The 21625-nt window shown below is 36.0% G+C and overlaps 1 long non-coding RNA gene across 15 annotated transcripts in view; it reads left to right on the top strand.

Annotated features, from left to right (window-relative positions):
- LOC128107057 (uncharacterized) overlaps nucleotides 1-21625 on the top strand; it is a 230582-nt gene that overhangs the window by 59479 nt on the left and 149478 nt on the right. Inside the window, exon 3 of one of the 15 annotated variants that reach the window (XR_008216935.1) lies at nucleotides 19568-19625. The exons of the other annotated variants lie outside the window; for them this stretch is intronic. This is a non-coding gene — a long non-coding RNA (uncharacterized LOC128107057). The remainder of the gene's footprint in view (nucleotides 1-19567; nucleotides 19626-21625) is intronic. 15 annotated transcript variants of the gene reach the window in all.

The raw sequence follows: 21625 nt of genomic DNA on the forward strand, positions 1-21625 counted from the left end.
TTAGCTCAGGCCTACCACTGACTAGCTCTTACACTGAAATTGAGCCCATTTCTGTTAATCTATATGTTGCTACATTTTTGTGGCTTTTCCTGTTCCTTGGACAGCAGACTTATGTCTACTGACTCAGCCTTCCTCTTCCCAGAATTCTCCTTGTCTGCTTATTCCGCCTATACTTCCTGCCTGGCTACTGGCCAATCAGTGTTCTATTAAACCATTGCACACAAACATTATCCATAGCATTTCCCCTTTTCTGTTTAATTAAAAACAAGGTTTTAACTTTAACATAGTAAAATTATATATAACACAACAGGGCCCTTTTCTTCGAAGTCAGCTGTATCTTTTCCGTATTGCAAAGCCACTTCAGCAATGGTGCCATATTGTCCTGGCCTCAGAGGACACCTGTTGCCAAAGTTGCAACCACACTTGTCTTGACAAGGATCAGTAGTCCTTTGTTTTGTGTGCTCTTTGTCCATTTTAGATAGCATACTGTCAGCAGTCGATTCAAGGGCACTTTGTTGCCCAGTGGTTAAATTTGTCACAATGAAAGTTAACTCTGTATGCAGTTTTTTTCAATGCCCATATCTTCTCTGAAGTAGATTGGTGCTGCTAGGAGCGAACATGTCTCATAGTCATAAAAAAGAAAAAAATTCTAAGTTATTGAAATGCTTTAAATGCCATATTCTGTAGATCTCTGAAGGGCTTGAAGAGGACCTGTCTATCTAAAAATATATCTCTGCTTGACCTTGAAAACATACCTAATATTACTACAAGTTCTATTGTAAAGTCTAACTACTAACTTTCATTTCTTTATAGCCTAATAGTTGGTAATAATAACATTCAAGGATTAGGAAATTGCATTACATTGTTAAATGAACTGTATAGGTACAATATCCTGAACAAGATTAGAAATATATGTACAGCATTCTCTAATGATATCAATCTCTATATATGTAATTTGTATACAATATATAAAAATCCAATCCAATATAAATTATTTAAAACTATAGTTTCCCTTTAAAAGTAGATTTATTAATCTACCTTTTTCTCTATATCATATCCATAATAGGCTTAAGAATCAAAGAAAGGATGGCAGAGTACCACATCTTTTTTTTTTAAACTCCCACATTGTAGAAGAGTGTGTGGAATAGGATATAGTACTGGAGTCTACATAATTTAAGTTAAATCACTAAGAATTCAAATGCACAATGGCTTCCATTTCTCAAATTCTTGTGGATAATAATTATAACAGTCCAGCATGGATGTGCCTACTCTTATATAACTAAAGATGAATTCTCAACTGGTAGCTTTTAACTCTGGGCTATTCCAAAAGGCATCATATCTCTGTGTGGGTTAAAGACCAAGGAACTGTATGCATGTCATATTCTTTCTAAGTGACACACACACACACACACACACACACACACACACACACACACACACACACACACACACATATATATATATATATATATATATATATATATATATCTTCAGTTTCTCTTTGACTGGGTAACATTTATATGTCATACTAATATAAAAGGATAGAAGGGCAAACATCTTTCTTCCTAAACCTCTTGATTCTGTTATCAGTGAAAGTAGAAATCTCTCAGTAGCAAGTGATGCAATCTGGTTATTATTATTTTTCAAACTTCAAGGATTTGTACCATATGAAGAACAGTAAGTAGAAATAGTAAGTAACTAAAAGTAGATGCTAGGATCCAATCATATCAACTTAGAGAGCATGTTGTGCTGCCTTAGCCAAGCTGGTAACTAGAGGGCATGGACATAGAATTTTGGATTGAGTAGCTAGGATTATAATGGTATTATTACTAAGAATACATTTTCTTGTATGATTGAAATGAAATCTAGGATTTTTCCCCTTAGCAAGTGTTATTATTCTACTAAACCTTTGAGTAGAAGCAGCATATTTAAAGTTGGCAAAATGGATAGAAAACTACCAGAATTTTTAATTTGAAGTCAGAAGCATGAAAATGTTTTCAGATCAAATATATATGACAATAAACTTGCCTTTGGAAAGTTAGAAAATCTCTGAAGAAGGAAATGAAGAAAGGGATGAATCTGGAGGTGTGAAGGCTGCAGCGACCATTCCCAGTGAGGGAGCAGGCTGCAGAAAAAAACACAGAAACTTAAGACACCAGGGGAGTCTGATATACTTGAATCCTTTTCCTTCTTTGCCTGCGGATTTAGTTGTTCTCATTAGCATCAGTAAACAAGGATAGTGTTTAAGGTAGTGAAGAATTTTGGACTAAATTGTTCCTATTTTGCTTCCAAACTTCTTGCTTTGTGCTGTTTAAATACTCTACCTCAGGGAATATTAAATCTCTCATCACTCTCTGAAAAAAAAAATGACCTTCTCGTCCTACAAAATCTATTTTATAATATTACTGCAATATTTGTAATTTGAATATTTAATGGAAAACTCCTCTTATCAAAAATATTATTCTTGAGTAGAAACATTTATAATTAGTTTAAAATGGAAGGGGATGAAAATCTGATTAGTTGTCACTGGATGTATTTTTTAGAGTTTTCTCTTGCACACTTCTGTGCACACCCTTGGCTATATACGGAGGGCAAGAAAGGCACCCTGCCTCAAGAAGTTGAGGGCATGTGAATCAATCTGAGATTCTTATGTGCTAGTTAAATATTGATTTTTCCTGTAGTCATTTTGAATTTTGTGGAGGCAGCTATCTTTGTAATACCTTCAACATGAGATTTGTAGTACTGGAAGAATGGTGGATACTGCAAAGGACAGTGGGAAGGGTTCCAAGAGTCCAATTAGTGCAGCTCTTAGAGATGTTAAGCTTGCCAATGTTTCAGACAGAGGAAGTTCTTAAAGCTTTATATAGACTAACCACACTCACGAATCGATTGGGACTTGGATGACAACACAGATATTTATAAAATGTGTTCATTACTTGTTAGTATCATCTGACTATCTCAGCTTTCACTGCATGACTCTCGAAAATGAAAGATTGATGATTCCAATACTTTATGTAGAAACCAAACATAAAGATAACATTGAGATTTAAATGTTGTAACAAACATAAAATCAAGGATTCCTGTCCACAGCTTCTACATTCCTTGGCAGATTTTAACATAATTGAAGTTAAAGGTGGGACAAGAAACTATTAAATACAATTGAGGGAATCTGGATTTCAGATCTAACAGACAATTTTTTTTTCTGTGGCAAATGATGGTACCGTTTAAAAGAATATCTTGCTTTCTTTAACTTCAAGGTTTTAGTTCTACTCAGTTCAAAAACAAGTAGAACACTCTCATAAACTGGAGCCCAGGAAAACATATAGTTGCAATAGATGGAATTTAGATATGAGTAGGAGAGAAAGATGGATGATCAGAGTGCTGGAGGACTTAGAGGGCAAATTCATGCTTATAGGGTCAAGTGAGTTACAAGGTGACTGTGTCACCACAACCAAACAATAGATTCAGACAGTAAACAATGCCTTTAATTTTTCTATCATTCTCTGTCTTTCATGTGTTGATTATATTGTTGCAAAGCCTTTGCACTTTAATCTATTGTTAAATGAAATGAAATACAGTAGTTTCACTCACTTAAGTTAGTTAAAAACCTATATTCTGTGTTGGAAGCAATCAACACCTCTGGTCAATGTTCTGTTAAAGCTTTATTTGGGAAAATTCATACATCTCTTTATCACAAACAAAAACACACACACATAGATTATTATGAAAATATAGTGATCAGATCTGTTAGGCACAAGTTTTTGGGTTTTTGTTGTTGTTGTTGTTGTTTACCCCCCCATTTTCTGACTTCTCAGGACTTATGAGTTCCTCTCCTGAAGTGAACTCTGTCTCTCTTCACAAATCAAGTGTGTGAAGTAGAGAACTCACTGCAAGTTACCTAAAGTGCAATAAAACCAACCAGAAGAAAACCAAAAGTTCACTTTTGCAAAGATGAAGAATGTTGCAGGAGAGAAGAACATCCATCTTGGTTCTCCTCCCACAAATGCCCCTTTCTGAATTTATGTTTCAAGTGAATGACTAGTCTAGTGGGATGCAGTTTTCTAGGCTATGGTGTAAATATCCTGAGAAATGTTTGTAACTGCTTGACTGAACCTCCAATATTTTCAAACTACAGGACTACAAATCAGAGACATTGTGTTACAAAAATAAAAAGGATGGAAATAATATTAAACTATGAGAATGATGATAGTTTTGTCATATATATTTCATGTCACTTGAGAATATGTAAGTGTATGTTAGTAAATACATGTTCATACTACCAGGGACATTAACATGGGAATGATATCTCTTTTTGCTAGCCTGCTTTAAGCAAAGTTTGCAGACAAAGATTTCACTGCTGCACATAAGAGACTTAACCACTTAATCTTTTTCCACATTTCATTTTGACATGAACCACACAGATTTAATTTCTTTATTATCTCTATTTAAATATATATTATGTGCCCACCAAATGGTGTTGTACTGGACCCTTGATTAAATATCCTATTTTCTTTCATATATTTATTAGAGACATTATCAAAGCAATCTTGTTATTTTTTAGCATAAAGCCCCATTAAAATTTTTAGTATTATTTTAATTTAAAAGAGATTGTATTGTTAATTTTCAATTAACAATACAAATAGGCATTTTTAGCCCAATAGTCAAACAGGTGAATAGTAACATTAACTATATAAATACTATGAGTTCAAAACAACCAGGCAGGTGCCCAAATAGGGAGATGTTTAAGACAGGGAATATTTATGAAAGAAAAATTATCCAGTAGCCAATAACATCATCAGCTTTGCGACAATGGAGAATCAAGTGACTGTAGCTGGAGTTTTCCTGCCTGGTCCACAGTCAGGACAAATCTCTCTCACCTGCCAGTCCCACAGCTGCTCAGACCCGACCAAGTAAACACAGAGACTTATACTAGTTACAAACTGTATGGCCGTGGCAGGCTTCTTGCTAACTGTTCTTACAGCTTAAATTAATCCATTTCCATTAATCTATACCTTGCCACATGGCTTGTGGCTTACCGGCATCTTCACATGCTGTTTGTCATCGTGGTGGCTGGCAGTGTCTCTCTGACTCAGCCTTCCACTTCCTAGCTTTATTCTCCTCCTTGTCCCGCCTACACTTCCTGCCTAGCCAATGGCCAATCAGTGTTTTATTTATTGACTAATTAGCAACACATTTGCCATACAGAACATCCCACAGCAGGTGACACACATCATAGTAACATTTAAAGAATTACTGTTAGAAATATATATTTTTGTAAGAAACCATACTTACTTTGATGAAAGAATGGCCTAATGAATTTCTACAATGACGCAGAATACTAGAAACATTAAACCCTCATTTTCATAAGCAAATTGAGGTAATAACTATTTAATGAAGCTATTGTATTGGATGAGAAAGTCAGGCATGTAATTTGTTTAATGTCCACATATGGAAAGTTACATAAAAAGTTACATTGTGCTTATAGTAGCTTACGATATTTATAATTGTGTCTATATTTTCTAGAAAGAATTTTGGTAATCTCAACAATTGACTGCTGTGGGATGTTCTATATGTCAAATGTGTTGCTGATTAGTCAATAAATAAAACACTGATTGGCCATTGGCTGGGCAGGAAGTGTAGGCAGGACAAGGAGGAGAATAAAGCTGGGAAGTAGAAGGCTGAGTCAGAGAGACACTGCCAGCCGCCACAATGACAAACAGCATGTGAAGATGCCGGTAAGCCACGAGCCACGTGGCAAGGTATAGATTTATAGAAATGGATTAATTTAAGCTGTAAGAACAGTTAGCAAGAAGCCTGCCATGGCCATACAGTTTGTAACCAATATAAGTCTCTGTGTTTACTTGGTTGGTCGGGTCTGAGTGGCTGTGGGACTGGCAGGTGAGAGAGATTTATCCTGACTGTGGGCCAGGCAGGAAAACTCCAGCTACAATTGACCTTTAGAATATACATTCTTTAGTACAATAATGCTACTTGTATCAATTTGCTTATTTTTTTTGTACAAATTAAATTTAAACTTTATAATTATTGGAATATATATCTTGTACATAACAATGGATTTTATTGTGATGTAACACATCAGTCATATCCATCCTCTTGGGAACTCTTGATATCTTTCTTCTTATTTAAACATTTCTCCCCTGTCTCATGCTATCTTTGTTTAGATTAGTTCCCTTAGGTTCCACACATATAACATGTACTATGTTTTCCTGAGTCTCAGTAACTTTGCTTAATATTATGATTTCTGATTCTATTCATTCTCATAGGACTTTATTCTAGGAAAAGGAAATGTCTGTAACATCAAGTTACATTACAATAATAAAGTGAATTCATTAAAATATCTTAATACAAGGATAAGTAAGTAAATATACAAAATAATAACTGAAGGGCTACTGGGTATTCAGTAAAACTAATTTTGCTCTATTTTTGCATGAAATACTTTAGTATAAATTTCTGGAAAAATTAGAGTGGTAGCCTGGAGTGGTGGGCTTGGTTCCTGGGTACCTGAGTCTCCCAAGGCACCTTTAATTCAGGCAAATTTGCACATTTCACCCCAGAATTGACATTTATGTGTCTGTCTAAGTTGCTTTAAATTCATAAGAGAAATTTAAGAATATCTTTATGTTTCATAACAGGCTTAGAATAGATATAGTAATGTTTTAATTTTTCTCTTACTTTTCTTTACTATTTTTTTATTTTTTTAAACAATATAGGCATTGTTATACTTTCAGAGAAGTATCAAAATAACACAATAATCATTTACATATATAAAATGTGCATTGGAAAGGTACTGTTTTTCTATAGTTGCTTCTTTTTTTTTAAGGATTTATTTATTTATTATTTATACAATGTTCTGCCTGCGTGTATGCCTGCAGGCCAGAAGAGGGCACCAGATCTCATTATTGATGGTTTTGATCCTCCACGTGGTTGCTGGGAATCGAACTCAGGACCTCTGGAAGAACAGCCAGTGGTCTTAACCTCTGAGCCATCTCTCCAGCCCCTCAATAGATGCTTCTTGACCAACACTTTTTCTTACGTTTTGCCATAAATAGATCTACCGATGGTTCTTTTCTAAATATACAAAACATGCGTTTTCAAAAATAAGACTAAAATTCCCCAGTATTACCACACTGCCTTTACCATAACTAGAAAAGTTTATTAAATCACAGAATAGTTTAAATACCAGTTTCATTTCAGCTATTCTAACAGCAATATTTATGACCACTATTCCCTTAATATCTGAAGTCCATCAAGTGTCACACATTGTATTTCACAAGTTTTTAGCACATGTTTTATGTATATATATATATATATATATATATGTTATATATGTATATATATATGTTATATATGTATATAGTTATATAGTGACAGAGAAAATCTATCATCCATAGCTTTGCATTTCAGATACATAACTGAGAAATATATTTTTACTTCCCTGAAGCATGTTATATCATTGCATTACTAGAAGCTTCCACAATTTAGTCACTATGTTAATATGTATCAACATTCAGTTTTAGTAATCTCTAAATATTTTCTTTAATTTAAAAATACTATTTACTCATGAATGCTGTCACAATGATTGTGAATTCATATGAGTAACTGTCCTGCAGTTTGTGGAAAACAGTGTTTCTTTGTAATCATCCACAACTTCTGGTTTATACAATCTTCCAATGTCTATTCCATGATGATCCCTGAGTCATGAAGGAAAGGGTAGGATATAGATATTCTATTGAACGCTGAGCACTCCAAATCCTCTCATTCTCTTCAGGTTGACTTGTTGTGAACTCCTGTATTAATCACCATCTACTGTAAGAAGAAACATTTATAATAAGGGTTTGAAAATGCATTAGTATGGCAATAAGTCATTAGGAGACCTGTGTCATCTCAAGACAGAAAAATACTAGAATGGAGAGGGGAGGGAGATACAAATCCCACTCCTAGCAGAGAAACTGTTGGCGTTTAATAGCTGTTAGGTGAGAAAGAGTCAATTTTCTTTAAGACTCCTGATAGACAGATCGCAGTCCAGGGCAGGACCCAAAACCCAGGATTATTTGGGCAACACAAATTGGATACAATGGGTTATAAAAAGAGAGAAAAAGAGAACAAGAATTTGGGTGGGTAGAGAGGTGGGAGTGTTTCTTGAAGAAGTTGGGGTTGACTATTATAAAATATACTATGGAATGCCAAAATGCAATAAAAACATGATAAAACACAACTCACTCAAAGGTGATCTTTGGTATAGAATTTTCAAAAGCAATTATGTTATAAATTATATTTGAGTATTTTTCTTATATTAAAAACAATTAAATATATTTAGCATTCTATAAATACTAAAGCATTCTACATAATTGTTTTTATTTCTAAATGCATTTTTTATTTTTATAAATGTTAATTTGCAAATGGGAATAAAATACAGAATTCTAAACCAATACACAGTCACTGTTTCTTGATTCAGTAGGAGACACTGAATGTGACTTTTGAGAGTCTGTGTCTCTACCTTATCGTAAAACAAACAAGGTATCAGCTGCTCATGCCTATCTATAGGAAGAAACGTGGTTTTTTTTTTTCCTTTTTTCTAGTGAATCATTTTCTGAGTCACAAAATCTGAGAGAAATTCTTAACCTTTACTGTTTTTTAACAGAGGTTAGTAAAATTCAAATTTGTCAGTTATAGCCCTTACATATAAGAATAATTTTACATGCTGGGGATATAACTCAGTTAGAGCAACATTGTTATTCTCAAGGCCAGGCTTTGGGTTAGATTCACTGAACTGGAAAATAATTATATACACATACACACACATAGAAGTATTACATATAATTATATATTAGTTATAATACACATAAACACACATGTAATTATTTTAAATGTAATTATATCTATTATTCCTTTTGGGAAGGTATATATGATCACTTTTCCCAAAAGTAATATTTGCATTTAGAAGCATCAATGACATTTCCATAGTGCTACAATTTTGCCTATAAAGTACATTACTTTACAGTGGAAATGAAAACAGGGATCAGGAGCTTCAATACTGATAAGAAAGGAAGTGGGTGATGATATTTTCTTGATCATATTTATTTGCACATAAAAAGTGTTATGATTTAAGGACAAAACAATAATAAACAAAGGAAGTTTTTGAATGTACAGATTTCTTACAAAGCTCCTAAATAAAGAGCCAGTAAAAATTGATTATGGGGCCTGTAAAAGAGCAAAGTCAGTAACAGCACCTGCTGCCAGGCTTGATGATGTGAATTCGAACCTACATGGGAGAAGAAGAGGATCGAATCCTGTGACTGGTCCTCTGACCACCGCAGCCATCTGTAACTCCTGCTCCACAGAGTCCAATGACTTACACTGGCCTCTGAGGGCACTATATGCACATGGTGCAGAGATACACATACAGGAAAAGCACATATACACATAAAATAAAAGGAAGAACACTTGATTCTTGGCAACTTGACATACTTGTGTCATATGTACTGACTACTCTCCCACACTCGCCTCCTCTGGTCTTCTACTACCTCTATTTACCCCTCTTTTCTTTACGACTATTTAAAACTGATGTCTAGCCTTGTTTGGTTTTATGACCCACTCACCTAGTGCCATTTATGTAATCATGGATTTACACCTCTCTTTTGGAACCTAATGGGATCAGTGGTAGATACAAAGTCGAAGACAATGGTTCTACTCACAGAATCTATCAATAGCCAATTTATTTCAGCAGTAAGGGACTGGGCCCCATGAGCCCCTCCCACTTCTATGACTGATTGTTAATCTGGCCAGTCTTGTGCTCACAGTGAAGGTAAGCAGAGTTATTGAGTTCATGATTACAATAGTTATAGCAGGACTACAGGGTGACATTTTTAAGTTCTTCACCATATCACCTGATTCTTATAAAACTCCTTTCCTCTTTCTTAAAATATATTGTATGCATTAGATGGGGTAGTGTAAATGTCATGTATAGGGATGAGTCCTCAAACAACACTCAATCCAAGCAGCTTAGGTAGCTATGGATCTTAGAATTTGGCAGCCTTCACTGTGAAATAAAGTTCAAATGACATCCACCTGACACAATCAAATATAACACAACTTGCTTTTTTTAAAAAAAGGATGATTCTTTTTAATGACCTGTATGTGCACATGTCTATGTGTGGGATGTTCACATGTATGCAGATGACCCCATAGAATGTGAGTATCAGGTCTTCGTGGACATGTGATTACTGATGGTTTTAAAATCAATTCTGTCCCTCCATGGATGGGCTGGAAATCTTCCCATGGCCATCTTTAAGATCAGAGAGGTAATATAGAAACTTCATACAGTAGAAGCTTCTAAAATATATACATGTATGAAGACAATCTAAATAAAATTCCCAAATAATGGTGGAGACAAAACCCAAACTGGGCATCTCTTGTCATCAAATAAAGCTTCCAGTACTGAGATTGGGCTACATTTAATTGAGTTGTTGCTCAAAGGGGTCCCATGGGAATTCTTTTTTTTTTAATTTTTATTATTAAGATTTTTTTTATTCATTTCACATTCCAACCACGGATTCCCTCCTCCTCCCTCCTCCCACCCCAGCCTTCCCCCACAACCTACTAAACTTCCCACCTCCTCCAAGTCAAGGTCTCCCATGGGGAGTCAGCAGAGCCTGGTACATTCAGTTGAGGCAGGTCCAAGCCCCTCCTCCCTGCAAGGCTGCACAAGGTGTCACACCTTAGGCACTGGGCTCCAAAAAGCCAGATCGTGCACCGACAGATCCCAATCCTTCTGCCTGGGGGCCCCCAAAACAGTTCAAGCTAAACAACTGTCTTGCCTATCCAGAGGGCCTAGTCCAGTCCCATGGGAGCTCCACAGCTATTGGTCTACAGTTCATGGGTTTCTACTAGTTTGGCTGGCTGTCTCCACGTGTTTTCCCACCATGATCTTGACATCCCTTGCTTATACAATCCCTGTTCTCTCTCATCAGTTGGACTCCTGGATCTTGGCCTGCAGCCGGCTGTGGATCTCTGCATCTGCTTCCATCAGTCACTGGATGAAGACTCTATGATGACAGTTAGGGTATTCACTAATCTGGTTACCAGAGTAGACCAGTTCAGGCACCCTCTCCACTATTGCTAGTAGTCTAAGGTGGGTCATCCTTGTGGATTCCTGGGAACTTCCCTAGCACCCCATTTCTTCCTATTCCCATGATGTCTTCAATTATCATGGTATCTCTTTTCTTGCTCTGTCACTCGGTCTCTGTTCCAGCTTGAACCTCCTGTTCCCTTATGTTCTCAACCCTATCCCTTGCCCTCCATTACCTCCCCTCACCCCCAGTTTGCTTATGTAGATCTCATCTTTTTCTCCTTTGCTGGGCTATCTATGTGTCCCTCTTGGGGTCCTTCTTGTTAGCCAGCTTCTCTGGAGCTGTGGGTTGTAGTCTGGTTATCCTTTGCTTTACATCTAGTATCCACTTATGAGTGTGGGTTACCTCACTTGGGATCATATTTTCTAGTTCCACCCATTTACCTGCAAATTTCATGATATCGTTGTTTTTTACTGCTGAGTCGTATTCCTTTGTACATATGTGCCACATTTTTAAGTAAAGTAGACTGTCACCAAGACAATAGGTTGCTCCTTACAAACTGATGGAAAAGCCCATAGCTGAAGTCAACACCTTCATAACTCACTGAACTCGTGAAGAATTCCAGCTATGATCTACCTAGAGCCTTCATCACTATGAGCTAGTGTTTTTGGTACAGGAAGATAATCTGCATGCTACTGAAATAAAAACATAAACACCAACCTAGGTACAAACACTTTGATCTACAATTGTGTCCTGTCTGCAAGACGTGCTGGTGCAATGGTGGCACAAAGCTTGTGAGAGGAACCAAACAGTATTTGATTTGACTTACGGCCCCTTCCATATCTGACATTGCTTGGGGGACCAAGGACCTAGTTTGACCATGGACTAATGGAAAAACCAAATACTACTCTTCCAAAGCAAAACAAAGCAATGATTTAAAAAAAGTACCAATAAAATGACTATATTCAATATGCCTTACTCAGATGGTACTAAGTACAGAGCCCCAACGCCAGACGTTATGCAGAGAGTGAGAGAGCTTTGAACACTTAGTCCTGAAAGGAATATCGCCTTCAAATCCTTCCTCTCAGAATCAGAGAACCCTGTGGAAGAGGAGGCAGAAAGAATGTTAGAGATGGAGATGATATAGGACACCAAGAAAACAAATCCCTCTAACTCAGCTGAGCGAAGATCCTAGGAACTCACAGAGACTGTAAGAGTATGCACAGGGCCTACATGGTTCTGCACCAGAAAGGCTCCTAGAGCTGAAAGGAGAAGTACACACACTTTCCCATCCCTAAAGATTTTAATTTTAAGAACATAATTAATATGGTGAGGACTTTTAAGTTGACACTGGAATCAAATCAAAAATGTAAGTGTGAAGTATTTCTCCTACATCTTTAAGCTAAGGAAACCACTCCCTGCTTTGTGTATCATCTCTATTTTTCTATTTAGAAGGTAAAGGAGGAGTGAAAAATCTTTAACTTAGAAAATGTTGTACAAGTATGTGATTGAAACTTCTTAACTGATGTCATTCTTTCCTCAGAAGCATTCTTATTATGCCCTAGCTTATCAATATTTCAGAGTTAAGAAATTCATTAGGTCTCCTTTATTTCTCCTTCCCAGGGAAACCCATGCATATCCCCATGGGCCCTCATGTTACCTGGCCTCTTTGGGTCTGTGGATTGTGGCATGGTTATCCTTTATTTTATAGTTAATATCCACTTATGAGTAAGTAGATACCATGTTTATCTTTCTGGGTCTGGGTTATTTCACTCAAAATGATGTTTTTCTAGTTCCATCCATTTGCCTTCAAATTTTCTGATGTCATTGTTTTTGACAACTGAGTAATACTCCATTGGGTATATGTACCACATTTTCTTTATCCATCCCTTGGTTGAAGGACATCTAGGTTGTTTCCAGGTTCTGGATATTACAAATATTAAACTTATCTCAACAAGCATCCTTGTGGTATGACTGAGCATCCTTTAGCTGTATGCTTAGGGGTGGTGTACAGTGCCTTGAGGTAGATTGATTCCCAGTTTTCTGAGAAAACACAACACTGACTTCCAAAGTGGCTGTGCACATTTTCACTGGGGCAAGTGTGCACGGGAACTTCAGAAATTGGGTTGGAGCTGGGATGAGGGAGAAAGTGCTGAGACAGATGATTGGAAATGGGGGCTTTACTGAGTCAGGTAGAAGCCTGATGCAAGGGAAACCTCCCTGGGTCTACAAGGATGGCCCCAGCTAAGAATTCTGGCAGCAGTGGCTGCATAGCCTGAACTAGCCATCCCCTGTGATCAGATTGTCAACTACCCCTGTTGTCATCAGAGCGCTTTCATCCAGTGACTGAGGGAGGCAGATTCAGAGACTCATGGTCAAACACTGGACTGCTCTTGGGGAGTCCTGCTGAGGAGAGGGAGGAGAGACTGTAGAAAACAGGTCAGGTAAGGAACATCTCAGGAAATCCCACAGAAAGGTATTAGCCTAGCTCGTGGGAACTCACAGAGTCTGAACCAACAACTGGGTAGCCTGTATGGGACCGACCTAGGCCTTCTGTGTATATGTGACAGTTACGTAGCTTGGTCTGTTTGTGGGAATTCTGGCGCTGGGGACACAGGCTGTCCCTAGTGCTTTGGCTGGATCCTGGGAACCTATTCCTCATGCTGAGTTGTCTTACCTAGTCTGAATATAGGGGGAGGTGCTTGGTCTTAAAGGCAGCTTGATATGCCATGTTTTGCTGAAACCCGTGGGAGGTCTACCCCTTCTGATTATGGAAGAGAGGTGGATTGTAAGGGGGGGGGGAGAAGAAGGGGAGGGGAAGTGGGAGGAGAGGCTGTGGTCAGGATGTAAAATAAATTAATAAATGATAAAAAATAAGAGATAATTAGAACTTTAAAAATCAAAGCAAAATAATACAGAAAAACAAACAAAATATGATTAAAACTTACATATATACAGAGGACGAAAGAAATATTTTTAAAATGCAAAACATGATAGTTCCCCAAATGGTAAATAATTTTCTTTACATATATACAGCTGGTAATTTCATGTCAACAATGAAATCAAAAATAAAAAAATTTAATCCTCTGAATTATGTTTTTTGTTGCCTATACAAAAGATAGATATCCTTTCTTTCCTGTTTAGTTCTTTTTATATTTTTTACTTTCACAATTTCATGCATTTACATGATGAACTTTAGACATTTTCATTCCCTATTTCCCTTTCTCATCACCATACTTTATCCCATTGACTGAAACCCATCATTCTGTCTTCATAAGTGCCTTTCCTACCTTTATGTCTCTTTCTTCTCTCTCCTCCCCTCTCTTACACACACACAAACCACACACACACACACACACACACACACACACACACACACACACACACACACACACTTCTTCATCCTAAGATGAATGTAAAGCAAACTGTTCTCAGTATGGTGTAATCAAATACTTTCTGAAATGAGTCTATAGTAAACACAGTAAATGAGGCTAAATATACTTCTAAGACTTCACAGGCACTTAACCCTAAATATTTCTATGATACTCTAGTAAAAAGTTGTTTATAATATATGAGATTTGGGACTCTATGTGAATGCTAAAAGAAACTTAACAGCAAAAACAGTAAGATAATAGGAGTCCACTTCAAGTCCTTCCTTTCCTTATTTTACATGTAAGTTGCCAGCTTTATTGTTCCAAACCTTCCTTTTGGTAAGACTTATGTGTTTCTATAAGACAACCTATTCTTCTTGAGTGAAAGCCATTATCTTGAAATATTATTACAGTACAAGTTTTATTTCTACAATGTACTATTTGGAAGTATGTCATTTACAGATGTATTTAATGCAATTTTCAACCCTCACATATAAATTACCAAATAATTTTCCATGTTGAAATTTACAACTGAACTGTAGGTGGGTAACATGAAGGAATAAGCTGCCATAACTGTAAACATAACCTCATATCCTCACAAAGGACATGTTCTTCACATCACAGTTTTCTCTATTGACCAAGTAATGGATACTCCACAGGCTCAGCATCCTACTTATTGTGTTAGAATTGGGTCTTCAATGATATTTTAAATTAATAATTTTGTAGTATATGCAGCCTGTGAATGTTTATGTACACATTTGCATTTACAAACATATGCTGCATATCAAATTGCTAATTGGTCTTATTAATAGAAAACCTGGAGCCAGATATTGGGGTGAAAGCTGAAAGATCAGAGAAGCAGAACAAGCCAGTCACTAGCTTACCTCTATGAAATCCTCAGCCTCAACAGAGTTACTTCCTGTTTCCTCATGTCTTACATCCTTTCTGAGTTCTGCCATATTCCTTCCTGGGGTTAAAGGCATGTGTCACCACTGCCTGGTTATGTTTCTCTCATGTAGCCCAGTGTGGCCTTGAACTCACAGAGATCCAGACGGATCTTTGCCTCCTGAATGATTGGATTAAAGATGTGTGCCACCACTACCTGACCTCTGTGTCTAATTTAGTGGCTGGCTCTGTCCTCTGATCTCCAGGTAAGCTTTATTGGGGTACACAATATATTTGCTCATCTAGCTAGAAACTCAGAACTGAGTTTTAGATGCAGGTTTATTGCTTTATTGCACACACTTATTTAAAATATTTTTTTTTCTAGCTGGGCAGTGGTGGTGCATGCCTTTATACCAGCACTTCTAAGGCAGAGACAGGAGGATCTCTGTTAGTTGAAGGCCAGCCTGGTCTACAGAGTTCCAGTACATCCAAGGCTTTTGAATTTTCTTGAAAAAACAGCACCAAAAAAATTGTTTTTTTTTTCCTGTTTTATCTTGGTTTCTGACTTAAACCCTTCCCATGTAAACTTTGGTTTTAATTTACTCATGCATACCTGCCACCTGTATACAAGATAAAATTTCTAGGACAGATATTCCACAACTCACTGAACAGATTTAATTATTTTCTTTCTTTTTCATTTTTTATATGGGGTCTTGCTATGTAGCCTAGGCTGACCTCAGATCAGTCCTTTTCCCTCTGCCTCCCAATATATGGGATGAAAGGTATTTACTACCACAGGCACATTTTTCCCTGTGACATTTAAGAAAAATTTTCTTTAATTAAAACACATTATGTAGTTGAAACCATCCCCTAACACTGCATCGTCTGCAGACTTAGCACTATGTGAAATGTTAAAGCACTTTTCTCCTTACTGTGAGATTTAAATTTCTAAAACAAAAAAGGAAACTAGGATTATTTTTAAATTTGACAGAACATGTTATTCATATCAATAAGAAGACAAGTTTCATTTCGACATACAAATTCAGTGTCTGCTTTGGAGTTGCAATCAGTCTGTGGGGGTCAATACACAAGTGGCAACATGAGTGGAGACAAAGAATCACTTGTAGGTGTCTAATTCTTCAATATATCAAAACATCAAATTAATAAAAGGGTGGTGGTGTCTAAAGTTCAATATTTCAAAACATCAAATTAATAAAAGGGTGGTGGTGTCTAATTCTTCAATATATCAATACATCAAATTAATAAAAGGGTGGTATTTAAATCTTTTAAGTCTAAAACATTTTTGGTAAAGAATTACTATTATTATTATTATTATTACTATTATTATTATTATTTATCAAGACAGGGTTTCTTTGTATAACAACCCTGGCTGTCCTGGAACTTGCTTTGTGGTCCAGGTTGTCTTCAAACTCACAGAAATCTACGTGCCTATGCTTCCCAAGTGCTGGGATTAAAGGTATGTGCCTTAACCTAAGTCTCAGGAATTTCATTAAGACCTTGACTAAATGTAAGACATTTTAGAACTTATGGGGTTTTGCTCAAGTTACACTGAGCTGCAGTGGTCTCTGTCAGCTGAAAGTTTCCATGTGACATGGAAAGCATTATAAGGATTTTAAAAGCCCAGACAACTTTCTAGGCTTTCACAAACTTGAATGGTGAATATTATCTTAAACTTACATAGGTTACTATTTCCTCCTGAGCCATAAAACTTAAGGAGTCATTATTTGCATTTCCTCCACTCTCAAATGGCATATATTTAATAAGCTCTATGAAAATTTCCATCCTATAAGAAAATAACACTTAGAAGATAACTAAAATGATCAAGGTCAAGTAATTAGTAGTTGACTTGGATGCAAACACCCAGAGTTGGAAAGTGCTGTTTGTTTTCCTGACCTGAAATTCTCTGGAATTGATCTAAACATTAAGCAATAGGAACAACTTCTTATTTTAGTGTCCTTTGGATTTTAGTTTGGTATTAGAGATTTCTAATTCTTTCATGTCATAAAACCAGAAATAATATACATCTAATCTTCTTCCCATGCTATTTTACGGCCTTTTCAATTTTACATCCTCTTAAAAGGTTTTATAATGATTACTAATAATTTATGTTGAAATTATACCTAAATCACACCAATGGGTTTCACATCATGTGTTAACATACCTTGGAGGATCACAGGATTTTCTACTATTTTAGGTGCTCTTCATGTGATTTCAAATACTCATCAACAGATTACTGGATCAACTTCATCCAATTTAATCAGGAAAAACTTGAAGACAGGACAAAACTCAACAGTTTCCCATTAAGTTTCACATTAATGATATTCATAAAAGATGTACAGCAATACTAATCACAAATTAATTTTTGTGTGGATGTATTTACCATAATATGCTACTTCTGTTGACACTTACGTATTTGTATTAATCAGTACAATTAAAAAATCAGTAAAATTAGTAAATATTTTGATTATTACTGTTTTAATTTCTAATGTAATATCTATAGATAAAGCTAACATTATGGAAAGCTTTTTAAATAACTCAGTAATTTTAAGAATATAAGAGGCCCTATTAAAACAGTTTGAGGTTCATAGGTGTAATTAATATTTTAGCCCCTTTTAGTTTGATAATTTCATATTGCATATTATGTGTTTTCTTTAAACTCATTGTCCATTCCTCCAAACATATTTTCCTCCTGTTTTCCCCAGCATTATTTCCTCTCAATTCCCTGTCTGTTTTTTAGAATCCATTGAGTCCACTTAGTGCTGTGAAAATGTGAATGGGTTTAGGATCATCTACTGGAAAGTGAGCAGCAGCTTACATTTTGCATTTCTGAAGGAAACCAACTTTCCTTCCTCTGCACTCATCGGTTGTCACTGAAACCTCACCCATGGTATGACTTTGTGACCACCTCCATTCTCCAGGCTAGCATTGGTTTTTGATGTTTATTTTATTTATCATAGTGGTATTTGTTCTTCATTTATATATACATTGCATCAAGTGTAAACTGCTTGGGATGTGAAAAATACTGTTTATTTCATTCATCATTGTATGCAATGTTATGAATTGTCAATTATTGATTTGGTGATTATTTACTGACTCTGACAGCTGACTTTAATGCATTTTTACAAAGATAAAATCCTATTAGAAATTAGAACAATTTGTAATACTATTTTTTAAATTTTCATTTCTTTTTTGTTCATACTTTCATAACTGGATACCATATGCATTATATATATATATGTATATATATATACACACACACATATATATATATATATATGTGTGTGTGTGTGTGTGTGTGTGTGTACAATGTACTTTGTTCATATTGTTCATTCTTCTTCTTTTATTTTTTTTTTTGGTTTTTCGAGACAGGGTTTCTCTGTGTAGCTTTGGTGCCTGTCCTGGATCTCACTCTGTAGACCAGGCTGGCCTAGAACTCACAGAAATCTGCCTGGCTCTGCCTCCCAAGTGCTGGGATTAAAGGCAGCATGTGCCACCACTGCCCGGCCCTATCATCATTCTTTTTTATCTACTTCCCTCATCCACCAGACCCCTCTTCCCAACAAATTCTTTTCCTTGTTTCAAGACTTTTTTCTGTTTGTTTATGGCATAGTTCATTTAATTACTCTTGCTTGTGTGGGTATGGGGGGGTTATTTACTTAATAGGGCAACTACCTAGTGTTCTCACTAAGGAAGTGGAATCTTCCTACAGCAACAAGTATTAACTCAAGCCTTTCTACCCCAGCATGGAATATGGCTGGGTTCAGTCTTATGCATGTAAGCACAGCTGTTTTTAGTTCATGGGTACAACAATCGTGTCTTTTTTCAGAAAGTTGTTTTTCAGAGCACTCTTTCCCATCCTGAAACTTTATAGTATGATATTGAGTCATAGTTACAAAGTCAATGCTTATTGAAGATGCAAACATATTGTATTCATGCAGGAGATTATTTCTCATTGTTATGATGTTTCAGTTCCCTTCTGATTTGGTGGTGTATAACTCAGTCTTTGCTTGAATCTCTTACCTTTCTTGGTATTAATATGCCCATCTCTTTTCTCTGCGTGGCTGCCTAATAACAACTTTCAGGACTTTGAAAGCCTTTTACCTATGAGTTCCAGAAATTGTGTACATATCTACTTTCACAGCTTAATCCTGCATATCTAATTCATTTACCAATTCACAGTCTGCATTCCAAACTCCTTAGGGAGAAATCCAGTTGACACTGAAAATGCATGATCCACTCTTCATTGAAGTCTCTGAAGGTAGGTTGGTGGTGTATTTTGATTGAGAGAATGTGTGTTGTTTCCCATACAATCCAAACTGTATACTCTTTATATAGAGAGTAGAAAGATCTGGGAAATATTTGTATATTTAGCTCTATATACATTGAAATCATTCAAGAGATGTTAGACTCAAATAAAATACGTAACATCCAATTATTTATTAAATACCTATCTTAACATTAGATATTGTTCTCTGAATGCTCTAATATATGTTCTCTTGATGTTTCTGGGACTTTGGATCAAGAATAGTAAATGCTGTCATAGACCTGGCAGTCTTATATAACCCTTGCCAACTGTAGCTTCTTTCCTTTCAAAAACAATGTTACTGCAATTCCACATAAATAGCTCACTGGTTTCAGAATGAGATAAATGAGCCAATATTTTGAACCCATTATTTATGCACAGAATGTCAGTATTTGTTTTCTTAAAATGTAATATATTTGAAAGGTAAATTAATATAAATTTCAGATTTTATATAATATATAATAGGTATTACAAGTATAGAATCCCTAAATAAGTTCTTAGTAGCGTCCTGTGATTGTTTAATAGAAAAGAAGTTGTGCAGAAACAGGAGGAACTGGAGTGCACAAGTCGATGTGCACAGTGCGTGTTTTGTTTTCCCATAAATCCTTAGTCTAGCAGTTGCAAAACAGCTAAGAGAAGCCTAACGGAATGCCTTCAAGTAAATGATCCCAAGAAAAGTTGTAACCAAATTATTATCTAGGGATTCATAAGTGTATCTCCCTCTAACGCAGAATCTGCTGACATATTTTGTTCGACAAACAAATGTAATAAGAAGAAATAAATACGATAAATGCTATATTTTATATTATTTTCAATATGTGATTATGAGGCAAAATATACATTTCTTTAATGAAATGACTAAATTCTTATTATGAAATCGGGATTAAAATATTGAACATTGATTCTGTTTACTATTAAAGCTAAGTTTGCCGGATAGCGCATGCCTTTAATCCCAACACTCGGGAGGCAGAGCCAGGTGGATCTCCTATTTATTTCCAATGTCTGAGGAATCACAAATGCATCTGGAATACTGGCTCTTTCTGATCTATTCTTTTGGATTTCTGGATTTATTTTTTCTCAGCTCATTGAATGTGTCCGAGCCAGCCTGGTCTACAGCGTGAGATCCAGGACAGGCACCAAAACTACACAGAGAAACCCTGTCTCAAAAAACAAAAACAAAACAAAACAAAAAAGCTAAGTTATAGGGAAATGCACATTATGTGGAAAGTAGTACAGAAATGATGCAGCATATGGTAATTATTACAATTCCTTTTTGGGGTTCTCGTGTATTGTCATGAAGAGTATTGGCTATTGGCTGGTATGAGTTTTATATTGCAGATAGCAAGGGGGATATGTAAGCACATCTGTTTCCCTTTAAGGAAAAAGCTAGAAGGCTGAGAACAATGAAGGTACTAAAAATGTCAAGAGAGTCTAGAAGGATGGGATAATCTATTATCTTCGCCAATATCCTTGAAATCAAGATGGCTTCAAGGTTGAATTTATGACTTGATAGAAGAACTTAAGGAATAGAGTGAAAACAGTTATTTCCTTTAAAAAGGTGCACATTTATTAAGAAAAATTGGCCGGGCGGTGGTGGCGCACGCCTTTAATCCCAGCACTTGGGAGGCAGAGCCAGGTGGATCTCTGTGAGTTCGAGGCCAGCCTGGGCTACCAAGTGAGTTCCAGGAGAGGCGCAAAGCTACACAGAGAAACCCTGTCTCGAAAAACCAAAAAAAAAAAAAAAAGAAAAGTTGATTTTTTTGATTAAGAAAAAATGTTTTAGGAGAAAAATAAAAATATTTTTAAAATGTCTAAATTACAGTTAATAGACATAATAACAACAAAAATCCCAAACCTGTGCATTATATGACAGGGAATGTGGGTCAAGATCAGGAAAGAAAAATTTAGCAAATAACACATTATGATATTCACTTGTATAAAGACAAGGCACATGC

This window comes from Peromyscus californicus, unplaced genomic scaffold (genome assembly GCF_007827085.1).
Source record: "Peromyscus californicus insignis strain IS unplaced genomic scaffold, ASM782708v3 Scaffold_12__1_contigs__length_115047231, whole genome shotgun sequence".
In the NCBI taxonomy this organism is placed as follows: domain Eukaryota; kingdom Metazoa; phylum Chordata; class Mammalia; order Rodentia; family Cricetidae; genus Peromyscus; species Peromyscus californicus.